The sequence below is a fragment of the Macaca mulatta genome, chromosome 7 (assembly GCF_049350105.2).
Source record: "Macaca mulatta isolate MMU2019108-1 chromosome 7, T2T-MMU8v2.0, whole genome shotgun sequence".
In the NCBI taxonomy this organism is placed as follows: Eukaryota; Metazoa; Chordata; class Mammalia; order Primates; family Cercopithecidae; genus Macaca; species Macaca mulatta.
The window spans coordinates 178,614,285-178,632,242 of NC_133412.1; positions in this window are offsets into that span (position 1 = coordinate 178,614,285).

A 17,958-nucleotide genomic window follows, 5' to 3' on the forward strand; every position below is an offset into this window, starting at 1 on the left:
TGAGAGAGGGAGTGTGAGTATGGGTGTGGGTGTGGGGGGTATGTTTGTACGGGGGGGTGTGTGTGTGGGGGGGAGGGTATGTGTGTGGGGGGTTTGGGGGTGTGTGTGTGTGGGTGTGTATAGGGGTGTGTGTGGGGGGTGTGTGTGGGTGGGTGTGTATAGGGGTAGGTGTGGGGGTGTGTGTGGGTGTGTGTGTGTGCGGGGTATGTGTGTGAGTGTGGGGGTGTATGTGTGAGTGTGGGGGTGTATGTGTGACTGGGTATGTGTGTGGGAGGTGTGTGCGTGTGAGTGTGGGGGGGTATGTGTATGTGAGCATGGGGGGTATGTGTGAATATATGTGGGGTGTGTGTGTGAGTGTGTGGGGGTTATGTGTGGGGTATATGGGAGTGTGTGTGTGTGTATGGGGGTGTGTGTGGGAGGTATGTGTGTGTGGGGGTGTGTGAGTGTGGGGGGGTTATGTGTGTGCATAGGGGATGTGTGTGGGAGGTATGTGTGTGTGGGGGTGTGTGTGAGTGTGGGGAGTATGTGTGGGGTATGTGTGGGGGTGTGTGTGTGTGTGTGTATAGGGGTGTGTGTGGGAAGTATGTGTGTGTGGGGGGGTGTGGTGGTATGTGAGTGTGGGGGGTGTGTGTGTGTGAGTGTGGGGGGTATGTGTGGGTGTGTGTGTGTGTGTATAGGGGGTGTGTTTGGGAGGTATGTGTGTGTGGGGGTGTGTGGTGGTGTGTGTGTGGGAGGTATGTGTGTGTGGTGTGGGGGTGTGTGGTGGTGTGTGAGTGTGGGGGGTATGTGTGGGGTATGTGTGGGGGTGTATGTGTGTGTGTGTATAGGGGTGTGTGTGGGAAGTATGTGTGTGGGGGGGGTGTGGTGGTGTGTGAGTGTGGGGGGTATGTGAGTGTGGGGGGTATGTGTGGGGGTGTATGTGTGTGTGTGTATAGGGGGTGTGTTTGGGAGGTATGTATGTGAGGGGGTGTGTGTAAGTTGGGGGGGTATGTGTGGGGGTGTGTGTGTGTGTGAGTGTGGGGGATATGTGTTGGGGGTGTGTGTGTGAGTGTGGGGGATATGTGTGTGTGTGTGTGAGTGTGGGGGGGTGTGTGTGTGTGTATAGGGGGTGTGTGTGGGAGGTATGTGTGTGTGGGTGTGTGTGTGTGTGTGAGTGTGGGGGTATGTGTGTGTGTGTGTGTGTGTGTGTATAGGGGGTGTGTGTGGGAGGTATGTGTGTGTGTGTGTGTGTGTGTGAGTGTGGGGGTATGTGTGGGTGTGTGGGTGTGTGTGTGTATAGGGGGTGTGTGGGAGGTATGTGTGTGTGGGGGTGTGTGTGTGTGAGTGTGGGGGGTATGTGTGGGGGTGTGTGTGTATAGGGGGTGTGTGTGGGAGGTATGTGTGTGTGGGTGTGTGTGTGTGTGTGGGTGTGTGGGTGTGTGGGTGTGTGTGTGTGTATAGGGGGTGTGTGGGAGGTATGTGTGTGTGGGTGTGTGGGTGTGTGGGTGTGTGTGTGTGTATAGGGGGTGTGTGGGAGGTATGTGTGTGTGGGTGTGTGTGTGTGTGTGTGAGTGTGGGGGTATGTGTGGGTGTGTGGGTGGGTGTGTGTGTATAGGGGTTGTGTGGGAGGTATGTGTGTGTGGGTGTGTGTGAGTGTGGGGGTATGTGTGGGTGTGTGGGTGTGTGTGTGTGTATAGGGGGTGTGTGTGGGAGGTATGTGTGTGTGTGTGTGTGAGTGTGGGGGTATGTGTGGGTGTGTGGGTGTGTGTGTGTGTATAGGGGGTGTGTGTGGGAGGTATGTGTGTGGGAGGTATGTGTGTGGGGGGGTGTGTGTGTGAGTGTGGGGGTATGTGTGGGTGTGTGGGTGGGTGTGTGTGTGTGTGTATAGGGGGTGTGTGTGGGAGGTATGTGTGTGTGTGTGTGTGAGTGTGGGGGTATGTGTGGGTGTGTGGGTGTGTGTGTGTGTATAGGGGGTGTGTGTGGGAGGTATGTGTGTGGGAGGTATGTGGGGGGGGGTGTGTGTGTGAGTATGGGGGGTGTGTGGGGGGGGTGTGTGTTTGTGAGTGTGTGTGCAGCCAAGCTTCTGCACTGAGTGGGAACAGGGCGGCTTCACTAAGCAAAGGGGCCGAGCAGGTTGGAGCTCCTGCGACCCAGGAGCGCGCTGCAGAGGAGGCTGAGTATGGAAAGGCTTCCTCCCAGGCCGAAGGTCCTGCCTTTGTGAGGTGCTTGGCAGGGAGAGCCCAGGAGCTCCTGTTTTTTTCTGGGCACCGGAAAAGCCTTTTCTTTTCACCCTTGATAGGGAGTTTTGGTGATGGTTAGGTTGTTTTTTGGGTTTTTTTTTGGTGGGGGGTTGTTTTTGTGTTAGGCAGGGTCTCACCCTTGCCCAAGTTGGAGTGCAGTGGTGTGATCTTGACTCACTGCAGCCTCGACCTCCTGTGCTCAAGTGATCCTCCCACCTCAGCCTCCTAAGTAGTGGGGACTACAGGTGCGCGCCACCACGCCCAGCCAATTTTTTGTATTTTTTGTGGAGATGAGGTCTCGCTATGTTACCCAGGCTGGTCTTAAACTCCTAGGTTCAAGCCATCCTCCCTCCTTGGCCCCCACAAAGTGCAATCAGGCATGAGCCGGTGACCCAGCCTGTTTTGCATGTCCTAAGCTATATTATCTTTTGTCTTGCCTAATCTCACAGTGGGCTCAACCTTACCCCGTCAGCTGGAAGTCCCAAGAGAAGAGAACTGAACAGAGCCTGGGGTCAAGGTGCCTTCAGCCTCCCGGGGACTTCACGGGAGCCGTTCAGGGCCATCAGTGGGTGGGGACTGGAGGATTCTAAGGATGCCCAGGTCCCCACAGTCAGGGCATCTGACAAGGCTGGTGGGGGCTGCTCTGCAGTTCTGCTTCTAAACCCCCAGGGCCTTCCCACCGTCTCCTAGGTCCTAGGCATGAGTCAGAGCACATACAGTGGGGAAGCAGCATCCTTAGCTGCACCGCAGGCGCCACCCGGTGTCACACTCTCTACTCTCAATGGCCAGCTCCCACGTGGGCACAGCCGGCCTCCAGACCCTCCCTTCACAGCCCTCTGAAGGCTCCCTTCCCCTTGCTCTGGTGGAGTCCGTCCTGCAGCCACTTCTTGAGACAGGGGGGCATGGAAGACACATTCTGAGCACTGTGCCTATCTGAGAATGTCTATTACACTCTCATCCTTGAATGATAGCTGGGCTGGGTATAGAAGTCTAGCTAGGGCCACACATGGTGGCTCACACCGGTAATCCCAGCACTTTGGGAGGCTGAGGCAGGTGGATCACATGAGGCCAGGAGTTTGAGATCAGCCTGGCCAACATGGTGAAACCCTGTCTCTAATAAAAATACAAAACACTAGCTGGACATGGTGGCACATGCCTGTAGTCCCAGCTTCTCAGGATGCTGAGGCAGGAGAATCACTTCAGCCCAGGAGGTGGAGGCTGAGAGTGATCTCAGTGAACTGAGATCGTGCCCCTGGACTCCAGCCTGGGTGACAGAGCGAGACTCCATCTCAAAAAAAAAAAAAAAGAAGTCTAGGCTGGAAGTCACTTTCCTGCGGCGTTTTGCAGGCATTGCTTCATTGTCTGTTCGCCTCCAGGGGCTGCTTCCACTTCTCCGGCCATGCTGAGGCCCGTTTGGGGACCTAACATACGTCCATGTGGAGAATGTGCCGTGTGCCCTGGAAACGAGCACGCACTCTCTGTTCGCGTGTTACCCACATTGCCGCATCTTGGCCTGGGGATGCTTGAGCTGGCAGTTTCTGAAAGACGAGTTAGAGATAAAACTGAAATAAGAGGTGACATCTAGGATGGACTTCAAAATAATCACATTGGGAGAGGGAAAGGAGACGGCAGAGCTGACCCCATGCTCAAGACCACTGAGGCCTTCTCAAAAAAAAAAAAAAAAAAGGGCATAGTGCAGAGAGGAGGTGTGGGAACCAGAGCCAGCTCAGAGTGGTGGCGGGCATGTCACTCCAGTGGCTTCGCTGCTGCGTCAGAGCGGGGGTGGTCCGCACACTGTGTCTGCCGCAAGGCCCGTGATGAGCCGTGGCCAGATCCAGGATGTAACCCAATAGCAGATCCAAGAAGAGTTCAACATAGTGGCCGGGCGCGGTGGCTCACGCCTGTAATCCCAGCACTTTGGGAGGCCGAGACGGGCGGATCATGAGGTCAGGAGATCGAGACCATCCTGGCTAACCCGGTGAAACCCCATCTCTACTAAAAAATACAAAAAACTAGCCGGGCGAGGTGGTGGGCGCCTGTAGTCCCAGTTACTCGGGAGGCTGAGGCAGGAGAATGGCCTAAACCCGGGAGGCGGAGCTTGCAGTGAGCTGAGATCCGGCCACTGCACTCCAGCCTGGGTGACAGAGCGAGACTCTGTCTCAAAAAAAAAAAAAAAAAAAAAATAGAGTTCAACATGAAGGAGACAGGAAAGCCAGGGATATTCCCCAGGTTTTCTGGCCCAAGCACCTGGGAGGTGAGCCCACCTGGAACAAGGGCAGATGTGGTTTGTTTGTTCTGGAGCTGGGTGGAGTGTCCTTGGGAAACTAGGTATTCACGTGCAAAAGGAGAAAGTGGATCTTCACCAACCGCCCTGATCACCTAACTCAGGCCGGGCGCGGTGGTGCACGTCTGCAGTCCCAGCACCTTGGCAGACCAAGGAAGAGGCTGCAGTGAGCAGTGATCACGCCACTGCCCTCCAGCCTGAGCCACAGAACGAGACCTTGTCTCTAAAAAAAATAGATTAACTCAAAATGGATGAAAGACCTAAATACAAGAGCTACAACCATAGAACTCTTAGAAGAAAGCAGAGGAAAAGCTTCAACACATTCCATTGGATGGTGGTTTTTTTGGGCATGACACCAAAGGTATAGGCAACAACGTAATGGACAAATTGGGCTTTATGAAAATTTAAAACTTGTACATAAAACAGCCAAAGTCCGTCGATGGAGAAATGGATAAGCAAAGTGTGATATACACATACAGCGGAGTATTATTTAGCTTTAAAAAGGAAGGAAATTCTGACCCATGGGTGACCCTTGAGGACATTATGCTGAGTGAAATACACCAGTCCCAAAAAGACAAATCCTGCCCAAGTCCACTTATATGGGATCCCTAGAGGAGTCAAAGGTATAGAGACAGAAAGTGGGGTGGTGGTGCCAGGGGCTGGGGAGCATGGACGGGAGCACTAGTGTGTTGACTGGGAACAGCTTCAGTTTTGGACGATGAAGGGCTCTGGAGATGATGGTGGTGAGAGTTGCACACCATCAATGTTCCTTAACACTACTGAGCTGTTTACTTAAAAATAATCAAGATGGCCAGGCGCGGTGGCTCACACCTGTAATCCCAGCACTTTGGGAAGCTGAGACAGGCAGACTGCTTGAGTTCAGGAGTTGCAGATCAGCCTGAGCAAAATAGCGGGACCCTGTCTCTACAAAAAATTAGCTGGACGTGGTGATACACCTGTGGTCCCAGCTACTTGGGAGGCTGAGGTGGGAAGATCTCTTGAGCCTCGGAGGTCGAGGCTGCAGTGACCTATGATGTACCGCTGCACTCCAGCCTGGACGACAGAGCAAGACCCATCTTTTTGTTGTTGTTGAGATGGAGTCTCGCTCTGCCGCCCAGGCTGGAGTGCGGTGGCCGGACCTCAGCTCACTGCAAACTCCGCCTCCCGGGTTCACGTCATTCTCCTGCGTCAGCCTCCTGAGTAGCTGGGACTACAGGCGCCCATCACCGTGCCCGGCTAATTTTGTTTTGTATTTTTAGTAGAGACGGGGTTTCACCATGTTAGCCAGGATGGTCTCGATTTCCTGACCTCATGATCCGCCCGCCTCGGCCTCCCAAAGTGCTGGGATTACAGGCGTGAGCCACCGAGCCCGGCCGAGCAAGACCCATCTTAACCAAAAAAAAAAAAAAAAAAGATTAAGATGGTAAATGTTATTACATGTTTGATAAAACACACAAGCACTGTTGGCCACGGTTGGCTCTGGTTAGGGAATGCACTGTTCATTGAATACTTTTAGGTGCTGTTTAAATTTTACCATGGCATGTATTACTCTTTCAATTTAAAAAACTTTTAAAAAGTGGTTACCATGGTAAATTTTATCTTGTATATCTTTTACTACAATAAAAACAAATTGGAAAACTTTGTGAAGTAGCTAGGTACACGAAAGCTGGAGCGTGTGAGTCGACGCCTGCACATGGGGAGGGCCCTGAACCACTGCTCCAGGGGCCTCCCTGGTGAGACCCCTGGGGAGCCCATAGGAAAGGTGGAAGGTCCCCCAGGCAGAACCTGGGAGCAGCAGCACAGGTCGCTGAGCGATGCGGAGGGGACAGATGTGGCTCTGAGCCCCAGCACAGGTCGCTGAGCGCTGAGCGATGCGGAGGGCACAGATGTGGCTCCGAGCCCCAGCACAGGTCGCTGAGCGATGCGGAGGGGACAGATGTGGCTCTGAGCCCCAGCACAGGTCGCTGAGCGCTGAGCGATGCGGAGGGGACAGATGTGGCTCCGAGCCCCAGCACAGGTCTCTGAGCGATGCGGAGGGGACAGATGTGGCTCCGAGCCCCAGCACAGGTCGCTGAGCGATGCGGAGGGCACAGATGTGGCTCTCAGCCCCAGCACAGGTCGCTGAGCGATGCGGAGGGCACAGATGTGGCTCTGAGCCCCAGCACAGGTCGCTGAGCGATGCGGAGGGCACAGATGTGGCTCTCAGCCCCAGCACAGGTCGCTGAGCGATGCGGAGGGCACAGATGTGGCTCCGAGCCCCAGCACAGGTCGCTGAGCGATGCGGAGGGGACAGATGTGGCTCCGAGCCCCAGCACAGGTCGCTGAGCGATGCGGAGGGGACAGATGTGGCTCCGAGCCCCAGCACAGGTCGCTGAGCGATGCGGAGGGCACAGATGTGGCTGTGAGCCCCAGCACAGGTCGCTGAGCGCTGAGCGATGCGGAGGGCACAGATGTGGCTCCGAGCCGCAGGGCCTGTGGTCAGATGTCTCATGCCTTGGGCCCCACCCTCCTGCTTGAGCTGTTCCTCTTTAACCTAGGGAAACTCTGACTTTGTATTTTCAAAGCCTCCTCCTCCACCGAGCTGTTCTCCCTGGGGTAAACAGGAGGTGCCCACACCTCCCCAGGCTCCACGCCCCTGCCCCTGCCACCGTGTGTTCTTGGGAATCCCCCCAACCACCTGTGTCCAGCTCTGGCTCCTTCCCCGGGGCACCTCCGAGCCTCCCGGTGGTTCTTCCCGGGCCTCTGCCCTGTCCCGGCCCCTCTGTGCATGCCTAGTCCACCTCCTCTTGCTGGCATAGGTGGGCACTTTGCTTCTCTCTCTTCTATGGCTGGGCACCTGCCATGCCAGCCTCCTCCCCCTGTAAGCCCATCTGCCCCAGGAACGGACCACAAGGTGGAAGGTGACAGCACCCGCCGGCCGCACACAGGCCCTCTGAGACCTGCAGGAGCCAAAAGTGCCTGAGGTGCTGGGCCCGGGTCTTCTCTGCCCACAGCGTGTTCTAAGCCTGTGGACAGTTCGCACTTGGTCTCGTCTCCTCTGTTGGTCTGTTTTGTTCCTGACTGTGGTTCCGGGACTATGAAAAGGGGTGTCACGTGCATGTGCGCATGTGTTCTGGGTGTGCCCCGACACCCCATGGCCCATGGGACACCAGGGCAGCCTGGCTCAAGAGAGGGTCCCTGTCATGGGTTGGGGCAGGTGGGGCTGGGTGGTGGGTGCTTGGGGCAGGGCCTGCGGGTGCTCCCCAGGCTGGCAGGAACAACCCTCACTGGGCAGTGCCTCCGGGGGAGTGGCGTGGTGGGCCCGGTGGCAGCAGGAGGTGTCCAGGATGGGCTCCAGATGCAGCCACAGACTTGGAGGGCAGAGCTCATAAATGACGAGGCTCTGGCCTAGGCCGGGGAGTCTGGCCAAAGGAGAAGACGCAAGTCACTTCCTCTCCCTCAGCCCAGCTCCCAGCCCCCCATAGAGCTGGGCGAGCAGGGGTGGTTTCTTCCTTCCCCACTTCGGCTGCCAGTGCTGCTTCTCCTGGGCCTTCCAACCCGGCTCCCTCGTCCACCCCCATCTGGCAGTGCCCTTAGGATGGGGGAGGGGTGCCCACTGCCCAAGACCTTTGCGGATGATGCCCTGGTCCTCTGGGCAGCACATCAGCCCATGAAGCATTCTCCACGCTGACCCCACACACCCCTACAGGACTCTCAGGCCCCACGCTGACCCCACACGCCCCTGCGGGACTCTCGGGCCCCACGCTGACCCCACACACCCCACAGGACCCTCAGGCCCCTCAGGCCCCACGCTGACCCCACATACCCCCACGGGACTCTGGGGCCCCATGCTGACCCCACACACCCCCGCGGGACTCTGGGGCCCCACGCTGACCCCACACACCCCCGCAGGACTCTCGGGCCCCACTCTGACCCCCACACACCCCCGCGGGACTCTCGGGCCCCACCTCCTGCCGGCCCAGTAGCATTCCCCAACCACAGCAGGGTCTCCCCAGGACAGAGCAGCCAAACAGGCCCACAGCAGGGCTGGGGGCTGCAAGCCTTGCCAGGGGCGGGGGCTGGGCTGGCCTCACAGTCTTAGGGGAGGCCTTATGGTCCCTTCCTGGGAAGAGAAGGGAGGGTGTGGCAAGGCAGAGGGGGACACATCTGCCCTCCTCTCCGCAGCCCACCCTGGACGTGGGGACTCCGGAAACCACCGCCAGGCACAAAATAGACCTGCCGGACTCAGGCCCACCCAGCTCCTCCTTCCATAGGCCCCAGCCCTGCTCCTGCTGGAACCCGTCTTGTGGACGTGCTGTCACCTGGGGCTGGCCGCTGGACCGAGGCCCCACGTGCCTGGCCTCCAGGCGCCCCTGGGTCTCGAAGGGAAACGGCTCAGCCCAGGGCCCCAGCACCGAGTGAGCCCCAGCCCCCGTGACAGAGCAAGCACACCCGGAAAGCGCTGGCCCGAGGAACAATGGCCTTCGTGTGACAGACCTTCCCTCTGTGAGAGAAAATAGAGCTCAGCAGAATGGCAGCTTCCTGCATTTGTGCCTGCGCCTGAAGGAGCGATTCACGCAGGGACCTCCCACAAAGAGAGCCCCACCCACCCCGCAACCCGGCCAACACTGCCAGGCCCAGTGTCCCAGGACCCCCACCCCACGCCCCAGCCAATACTGCCAGGCCCAGTGTCCCAGGGCCCCCACCCCACGCCCCAGCCAATACCGCCAGGCCCAGTGTCCCAGACCCCCACCCACCCCACACCCCAGCCAACACCGCCAGGCCCAGTGTCCCAGGGCCCCCACCCCACGCCCCGGCCAACACCGCCAGGCCCAGTGTCCCAGGGCCCCCACCCCACGCCCTGGCCAACACCGCCAGGCCCAGTGTCCCAGGGCCCCCACCCCATGCCCTGGCCAACACCGCCAGGCCCAGTGTCCCAGACCCCCACCCAGCCCACAACCCGGCCAACACCGCCAGGCCCAGTGTCCCAGAGCCTCCCCCTCTGCCAGATGCCAGGGCTGGGTCAGGGTCCACTGGCTTTCCAGGGAGCCCCTGCCTTCTTCCTAGGCTTTAGCTCCACACCCAGCAGCCAGAACACAGGCATCAGCACCACTGGTGAGAAGCATGGAGGGCTTCCTGAGAGCCAGGCACAGCGTGCTGCACGCTTGGGCTCTGAGGGACTGTGGTGAGGGCAGGCTGTGGGTGCTCAGGCAGCAAAGGTGGGGGTGGGAGGGGTGGGCATGGAGACCACAGTGGCTGGGGAGTGGGAGGTGTCCCTGGACATGGGGAGGCCAGGGAGGGCCACTGTACGGGGCCATGGCTGCAGGTGCCCGGTGCCAGCGGGTCCTGGAAAGCGTGTGCTCCTGAGTGACCCCAGAGCCCATGGGACATCTGACCTTCCAGGGGACAGTCCTTCATGGTAGAGGGACCTTGAGGGCACCCCAACATCCTTCCCTTCTGGAGAAGAGAGGTGGAGGGCAGCAACTCAGTGGGAGGAGATCTGATGAAGGTGCAGGAGTGAGCAGAGGTTCCTGCCAACCGAGGCATGGCTCCTTTGCACTCCCCCAGCTTCCGGGAGAATCTGCCCAGCTCCAAATCATCCCTCTGAGGGCCCAGCCACCATCAGTCTCTCCCCAGCTCTGTACACAACCTGTGTGTGGTCCCCAAGCCTGAGGAGCTCCTGCTACCATGAGACAGCCTGGAGCCCACCCCCAACCCACTGCCCTTCCTGGGACCACTCGCCTCTCCTGGTCTCTCTTGGGCAGCCTAGGGCCTCTGGTGTTCAGGGTTCTCACCCCCTCCCCTCTTCCTTCCATCACCCAAGCCTCCCCTTAGGAGTCCCTAGCACACAGAGACTGGGACTACCCTGCCCCTGGGGGACACACATGCCCTCCTCTGCCACCAGGTGCAAATGGCTGTGACGAGGCTCTGCGCAGACATCCTGATGCAGGAGCCAGTAGACAACGCCCAGCTGCCCAGTGCTGGCCCCGCATCACACTGGCATCGTGCCCAGCCGTCCACAGCTCTGAGGCTCCTCCCACCCACCACCCAGCCCTCTGATCTGCATCCTTCCTAGCACCCCTGCACCGGTCAGGCTTTCCCTGCTCCTGTGCCTCCTTCCCTCTCTATCCTTCACCTGCCTTTCCACAGCTGAATTGTACCTGCAGGGGACCCTGGTGTCCTCTTCTCAGAGGACCTGAGCTCACACAGGAGACTCAGATTCAGGTCCCTGTTCCATTACCTGGGCTGTGTGCCCTCCAGCTCCTCACGCCAAGGGCTGCCTCCCCACTTCCCTGGTTCATAGGCAGCATGGCATGGCTCCCCAGAGTCCCCCGGTTAGTGCCAGGCCCTTCATAAACACGTGCTGCTGCTTATAGAGTGCCCGCTAAGATCTGGCACCTCCTTTCACCTGCGTGAACTCCCCCAGGAGCCTCACAGGCAGGCAAGACTTGTCCAAGGGACAAGAAGCTGGGCTGGGGTGGCCACTGGCTTGCTCTCATCGAGTTCCCGGGAGGAGCTGTAGGTGGGAATGCTGAAAGCCACGTGCACATGGTCCCCGGGCCCACCACACCCGTGAGCTGGAGGGTGGGGGCCTCCTCTCCACCAGGGAAGCCTGCCTCCCCATCTCCCATACCCTCTTGCTGACCTCCCTGGAAGCTCTGTCCAGGGAAGTCCGGCAGGAGGAGGGACAGGCCATGTCTGTCTGACAGTGGCAACCTCAGGTGATGATGGTGGTGGCAGCCATGAGGACAGAAAGAGGCAGTGGTGATGGCGACAGGGACGTCAGCAAGAGGGGGTGCACCACTGGCCCGGTCTGTGGTGACACAGCAGCAGTGGGGCCTGGCTAGCCGCCCCCCGACCCCACCTGCCAGCTGCCTCTTGCAGCAGGAAATTGATTTCCGGCTTGCCAGACTCTCCTCTCAAAGCTCCTGCATCCCCCCCAAGCCGTTCACATTAAGTTCTGCTGTTTGAAATCCCCGTGGTGGCTTCCGTTAGCTGACTGAGTTGGCCTGAGTCAGAGCCAGGGCTTTGCTGGGAAGGCACCCAGGGGGGTCTCAGAAAAAGGAACTGCAGGAGACCCCAGGGCACATGGTGGGAAGTGAGCAGCAGCTGTGGCCATCCTACTCCGCCTGGCTCGGTGGCCTCGAGTGCCATGGGGAGCTCTGGTGGGCGCTGGTGGGCTGTGACACTGGCAGCAGCTCTCCACTCCCACCAGCTCCCAGAGACCCAGCCCCAACTACGGGTGAGCTTACAGCCGATGGCCAATCAGGGTGCTGTGCTGGGCTAACCTATGGGGCCTGGTGAATGGGCAGTGTGGAGCACAGGGGAGAGGGGACGTGGGGGTGCAAACGGCTTGATTTGGTCAGGAGCGCCACAGAGCTCCCGGGAAGGAGGGATGAACCCTGGCCGCGCCGGTTCCCTCACTCCCCTCCCAGGTCTCAGCCCCTCTTCCCAGCCCACAGTCCTGGGTGAGCGTCTTCTGCATGGGAGGCCGCGGGCGCTGGGTTTTCACGACCCTGAAACTTGAGCCTGCCCTCGCTCTCTCAGAGCCTGTCAACCAGCAGGGAGCAGAGGAAGACAGCAGAACTGGGAGGGGCACCCTCTGTCTCAGGGTCTTCCTCCTCCTCCCTCCGCCCGCCCCCCGCGCGGCAGGGTCTGGAGTCGGGAGACCCGCCCTCACGGTGCCTCCCCTGGAGGGGACATCCCGCGCCTGCACCCGCCCTGCAGACCGCACGCGGAGCCCCAGCCTCACTCCCCACCCCCAGGAGCCCCGAGCCAGGCCTGCCGTCGCCTCTGACCCCAGGCTGGGCCGGCCTCCTCGTCTGGGCCTCGGCTCGGAGGGTTTCCTGCCCGCCTGCTCCTAGCCCGGCAGGAAGTGGACACCTCAGAACAAAGGGGCCGGCGGACAATGGCCATTGAATTGGGCCGGGGCGCTCGCGCAGGGACAGGCCGCCAGCTGCCCTCGCTGATAAGACCCTCCCCGCGGCGCCCAGCGCGGGGGCGGACGCCCGGCTCGGCCTTCCCTCCGCCGCAGCCCAGGCCTCCGCAGGTGCGGCCGGGACTCGGGACCGCGGGCTGCGAGTGGGAGGCTCAGCCGCGGCCTCAGGGGGCCGTGCCCGCCCCGCTGGGGGCGAACGAGGAGCCAGCGCCCGGCACCAATCCCAGGCGCGCGCCGGGGAGCCACCCTAGCACCTGCCCCCGACCCCGCCCCGCGGTCTGACCCCCCTGGGATCGGGCCCCGCCCCTACCGCGCCCGACGAACTGAACCTCCTGGGATCTGGCCCTGCCCCTTGCACCTGCCCCTGCCCCGAGATCTGAACCCTTAGGATACAGTGGGTCCCGCAGTTTGGGCCCTCTGTGATCTGACCCCGCCCCTGCACCTGACCCCGGCCTGGGCTCTGGGGGTCCGGCCCAAGCCCTGGGCAGGCGGGGGCGGGGGGTGGTGGGTGTGGGGGGTGTGGGGGCCAGACTCCACCCGGCTGCCTGAGAGCCTGGCCCTGTGCACGCCAAGGAAGCCGCGCTTTTAAGAGGGTGTGATATTTGATATTTCCCCAAAATGCACCAGACGTCATGACACTGGAGAGCCTCAGGGCTTGGCTGCGTTTCCTTGTTTCCTTCGCATTGTTTTGGACAGAATGACAGCCGGGGAGGGCTGGCCACGTGGCTGCAGCATCTCCTGGCTTTCTGCAGGGTCCAGTCACTTGCTGTCCCCAGGGGCAGCCTGGGCCTCACGCCTGTGTATACTGCAAGGGGACACAGCTTGGGGGGAGGGTCTGCTCCGAGGAATATCCTCCCCAGCTGGGCCTCAGGGCAGGGCCATTGGGAGAGAGAGGCCACATTCCTCCCCGCCCCGAATCTGCAGGACTGTCCGACATGGGGGTGAGGGTGGCAAGGAAGGCTTCTTGGAGGTGGTGCTTGGGTTGAGTTTGCCAAGGGAGGAGGTGACAGAGGAAAGGCTTGGCAGGCAGGGGCAGCGGGGCATAGACCCCAGTCAGGGGAGGGCAAGGAGTCCCAGGGGCACAGGTGGGGACAGCAGGGGCTGAGGCCATGCTGGACCAGGGGAAGGAGCAAGGCTCTGGAGTGGCACCCTGGAGGCGGTGGCAAGCCATAGCAGGGCGGGGGATAGTGGTGACTGCTTATTTGCTGGGGTCCCCAGGAGTCAGGTCAGATGGGGGTACAGGGAGAGGGTGCTAGGGCTGTGACCAGAGCTCCAGGGAAGCTCCCCTATGCAGGTCCTACAGGACCACCTTGGCAGTGGTGCTGGTGAGCATCATCACCCTGGGCCCCTGCTGGTGGGCTGGGGTGGTGGCCACAGCATGCCAGACGTGCTGGGGTGCTACAGGCTGTCTCCTCGCTCAGGGCTCTGAGCATCGATGCCCAGCCAGGGCCCCGCCATCCAAGGAGCCAGCCCCAGCATGCCCTACCATGTGCGTGAGCACCCCCATCTCCTGGGTACCCCTGAACCCTCTCTGAAGCCTGGTTAAGTGGATACCTGCCTGCCATATCCTCCTCCACCTCACTGGCCTGGCCCTGGCTGTGGCCCTGCTGGGACCACCGTCTCCCCTCCACCCTGATCCACAGCCCTCTGGGGCCTCTTTCCTGCATGAACCGGAGCTTCCTGGGTCTCCCTGCACCCACTGGGACCGATCCTGCATGCCCCCAGTGCTCAGCCATGCAGCTCATGGCGCACGTGCCTTCTGTTTTCTGAGCCATCCAGCCTAGGCCGTGGACACCGGTGTCCAGCCCCAGCACTCGGGCCACAGGAAGTGGGAGGTCCAGTGGCTTCCATTCCTGCCCTTGATCAGCCCTTGCTGCTTCCTGCGGCCAGGCCCCCCCTTGGCGCCGGGCAGCCTGGTGAGCAGTGACTCATCCAGAGCCCAGTACCTGAATGTCCCGCTCCCGGCTCTCAGCAGAGGACCCTACCCCCGCCTCACCCCGCCATCTGGCCTGGGCTGCAGGACTGCCACCACCCAGCACACACCTCCTCCTCAGTGGCCCCACACCTGCTCCCACCCACACCGGCTGGGGGTCCTCCACTGTAAAGAGCATGACACCCCAGTCTCAGGGGACTCCAGTCCCCCAACTCTCAGAGGCCCTTGCTGTCCCTGGCCGTGGGGCTCTGCCCACCTCTGCCCTGCTCTCCCTAGAGCCACCAGCCCTGCCATCACACACCCTCTGTTGCCTGGGTCCTAGGTTGGAAGGCCGACCTGCCTCTCCGTACACCTGGGACCTTCTGTGGCCCATTTCAGCCTGGCCAGCCCCTCCTCTGGGAAGGTTTATGGGCTCCCGAGGACCCTCTCAGCCCCTCCTCATTGAGGCCGAGGACCCTCTCAGCCCCTCCTTATTGAGGCTGCCTCTCCTGCCTCCACCCCATGGACCTTGCCTTTGAGCTAGGTGTGTCCCCAAGGCAGAACTCACTGTCTAACCCCACCCTATTGTGACCCTCGCCCAGCTCGCCTGGAGACACTCCACGGGTCAGGATGAGAATGGAAGTTGCGCTGGGGAGCAGAGAAGGCTCCGAGAAAGCTCCCCTATGCAGTGCCCTGATCCTAAATCCAGGTGGCCACCCCATTTAAGTGACAAAGGAGCTCCTTTCCTCCCTGGAGGCCTCCCCTCCCATTGGCGGGGCTCGTACCCTCCTCATGACACTGTCACACATGTCCAACACGTGCAAGAGGGCTGCATCGACACAGGCACTAAGGGCCCCTCAGGCTCCCATCCTGCACAGCCCACCCAGCTGTCCCGCAGCGCCTCCTGACGGCCAGGGCCCGAGGGGCCTCCCCCAGCTTGCAGAGCCTGTGAGTGTCCTGTGCATGGGTGTGTACTGATGCACCTGTCACCCAGTGGCCGTGTGGCCACCACACCCCTCCCCTTGGTGGACTGGGAAATATCGTCTCTGAATGGCAACCTCCCCGGGAGCCAGGCTGGGACACACCAGCCCAAGGGCGTGCCCAGGGCCCTCCAAGGCCACCAGCAGGCTGCTGAGCCCCGATTTTCACCTCCCAGGCGCCCATCATCCCAGGCTCTTCCAACCCCAGCCCCTCCACACATCACAGGCCCCTGAATTTCACCCCACCTGAACCCACTCCTTCCCGCTGTCCCCCTTCCCTAATGACAAATCCCTGCTGAGACCTTCACCAGGGAACCAGCCTCATCTCCTCCTCCACCTGCCTCCTGGGCCCACCCAGGGGCACCCCCAGCCTCTGGGTCCTTCTCCATCCCCTCCCCAGAGTGCTCCGAAATGGAACCAAGCATGCGCTCTGCTCACAGCCCCACAGCCCACCCTCCAGCGGCTGGCAAGTCCACTTCTCCTCTGCAGGCCGGCTGCTGCGCCTCACGCCCTGATTTCCCTACACAAACTTGTGCCTGTGGATCTTGTGGGGTGGGGGGTGTAGCTCGAAGTGCTTCTCCCCCACAATGACAAGGGCGCCGGCCTGAGGGCAGCACTCCCCAGTTCCTGCTTCATCCTCGCCGACTCTGCACACGCGCTTGGCTTTCTCCGAGTTTGCTGAGTGAATCCATGAACGAATGAATGAGAAACACGCATTTTCCAGAACCCCATGTGCAGCTGGAGGGAATGCCCTGGGCAGAGGTTTGTGGGGGGGCAACTCAGAGGGGGTGAGGCCTGCAGGGTGGGCTGTGCGGGGACAGCGGGGACGGCGGCCCACTCCCCATCCTCCAGGCCCCCGGGGACAGAGCACAGACACGGAAGCTTGAACATCGTCTCCATGCTGAGTACGTGTCTCCAAGCACGTGTGTTCCTGCGGCCCCAGGCAGGCGAGGCTGTGGCGTGCAGGTGCTGACCCTAGCTCAACCTCAGCCCACAGTGCCACCTCCACCTGCCAGGTTCTGCGGCACCTGCACTCCCGCCCTGCACACCCGCCCAAGACCCGCACGGCAGCCAACTCAGCTCTACAGGTGGTCCAGGCTGGAGCAGAGTCATGGAGGCCACCCCCTGAGGTGTGCTGGCTGCCAGGTCAGGCTGGGGTCATTTTCCCAGGCTCCACCAAGGCGGGCACCTGGCAGACAATGTTATTGTCCACAGGGAGGCAGCAATGACTCAGTCGGGCTGGTGCAAAGGCCCCTGGCTGCAAAGGAAAGGAGGGTCCCCACATCGTCTGGCACAGTGGGCACTGCCTCCCTTGGGCAGGAGTGACTGGGCCTTCTGCCCGGCCTCCCATCCCAATCTCAGTCCAGCTAGGGCCTCCTAGGCCTCCGTTGTCAGAGACAGCAGGGCTGGCCTCTGGTCCCAGCTTTGCTGTGAAGTGGGCATGTGTGACGCTCCCTCCCTGCCTGTCAGCGAGCCTGAGCTCTGGCACTTCCCCAGTCTAGGCCCCCCGGACTGCTCAGGAGTGCCCTGACCCCAGCTGTGGCTCCTCCCTGGCCAGGGTCAGCTGGGGTGGCAGCCCCAGGGGGCACTGCGCATCACTGTATCAGGGATGGAACAGTGTCGGGGTTGAGGTCAGGGTTGGGTCCCCCAGCCTAGCGCCCCTGACCTCACAGTCCCAGCCGTGCTCATTGTGTAGGGACAATGGCTTCCTGAGCCAGGTTCCTCTCCGGGCAGGAAAACCACACAGAACCTCCCCTTTGCCACCGCCCACGGCCCCTTTGAAGGGCCTGGGCTGGCCTCAGGCACTGACTGCAGCTTTGGGTCCTGCCCCCGGCGCCACCTCTTACCAGCCTGGCCCAGGTCCTGGCCTCCCCAGGGACCTGCCAGCCCTTCAGGCACGTAGCACAGGCGGCAGAGACAGTTACTGATGGCCCGGGAAGCCGCCAGTCTGAACCGTGCAGGCAGCGGGCTCAACACGGCATCAGAGCTTGGAAGGATGCGGAGTACTGGGCCCGGACTCCCCACAGGCTGGAGACAAAGGCAACCACCCCCACTTGGTGCCTCCCAAGAGACCAGGGTGCATCTGCAGGGTGGCTGAGCCCTGTGGGGGCTGACAGCCAGGGGACCCTGGAGGGTGTTGGCTCTGGGGCAGGCGCACCTAGGCTGGAGAGGGCAGAGGGTCCTGGCACTCAAGGCCTGAGAAGGGCCATCTGTCCTCACGCAGGACAGGGGACTCGAAGTGGGGCTGCCTGAGGGCACGTGCATGCCCTGCCTCCCCAGATGGTCCTGGGGTGCCCCTGGAGATGCAGAAATTGGGGGCCAGTCCTGCAGGGGAAGGCAGGATTGGGGGGCTTTCTAGAGTCAAAGGTGGCAGGTGGGTCTGGCAGAGCTCTGGACTCTGAGGCCTTCGGCTGTTTCTTCAGCTTGGTGGTGGAGGTCTTAGACCCCAGGCAGAGGAGGCCGGGATGTTCAGGCCTGGGGTGTGTCCAGAGCCCCACTGAGGTCTCTGGGGCCAGGACTGGGACTGGGACTGGGATGCTGCAGGGGCGGATAATCTCCTGAAGCTCCCAGGGCTCAGAGTTCCTTTTCCTCCGAGCCCGTCTCCACTGTCTTGGCCAGGGGGTCCTTAGACCCGGAAAGGGAAG